We start from the raw sequence: 1,137 nt of genomic DNA, 5'->3' as shown, positions 1-1,137 counted from the left end.
TTTAGGCCATTTATTATTCACTGATCGAAAAGTCTTAGATTTCTACAAATGTAACAACGTTGTCACTAATACAGATTTGTTTGGGTGTGAAAAAACAAGCCTGGCATTTAACAATCTTTAATTCACATTGATTCGCATTTTCAAAACTCGATCTCACAAAAGATCAACTAAACATAAACAGCCGATGTGAAGTGTTATAGTAGCTCATCCATCACATTTACTAATCAACCCTAAATGACTCATGTTTATCAGATGTTCGACTTTACACATCCATAAAGAGAAAAGGCTACTTTTTCGAACTGCGAAATAGAGAATCTATCAGGATTAAATGTCAGCTGTAAACAAAACAGCTAGAATGTTATTAGGTTGCATTTATGCATGAAAACCAACTGGCTTTGATATTTTTTTAATATCAGGAAAACGTTTTTAAAACAATAGTACATGTATGCAAAGTCTCCAGATATTTTTCTCAAATAACTATGTCAGTCACTTACACCTATCTCCATCTATCATCTCTCACAGAGAAGTGAACATCTCATTTTTGTGACTGCAGTGAAAGAATATTTCAACACTGCCGCAATTCAGTAAACTTTCTTTATAGGACATTTCACTGACAAAATCTGCTAAAAGGGATTTTTTTCAGAAATACTGGACCTTCCACACCATAATGGGGAAATGCACAATTAACACAACAAGGTAAAACACTACACAGGTTTCAAATTCAGGAATATCAAAAGTGCCGTATAGGGTGAGGTCAATGGTCAAGTTTATCGAGTAGTTTTTAAATATTTTATAAAGTTTATTGTATATTTATGATGAAAAGGGCACAGGAACAATTTTTTATTGACTGTGTTGACTGCAATTATTTAAAAATACATCGAAGGATCCAGGAGGTATGTATATAATATATACTGTGTAGTACATATATTTTACTCATATAATAGTGTTTTCGGGATGGAAAAATACGTCATTCATGATTTAATGGACATTTTGCCTTAACGAACACACCCTTCCACACTATTTGTCTATTAAACTAACTGCACTATAGTGTCCGTTTGAAGTGTTGGATTTATCAATGTCACTAGACAGCAGTGCTTCAGTAATGAGACTGTCTAAAAAAAACCAAACGCACAAATC

The sequence above is a fragment of the Lepisosteus oculatus genome, chromosome 19 (genome assembly GCF_040954835.1).
Source record: "Lepisosteus oculatus isolate fLepOcu1 chromosome 19, fLepOcu1.hap2, whole genome shotgun sequence".
NCBI classification, from domain to species: domain Eukaryota; kingdom Metazoa; phylum Chordata; class Actinopteri; order Semionotiformes; family Lepisosteidae; genus Lepisosteus; species Lepisosteus oculatus.
This window is presented reverse-complemented; position numbering follows the sequence as displayed.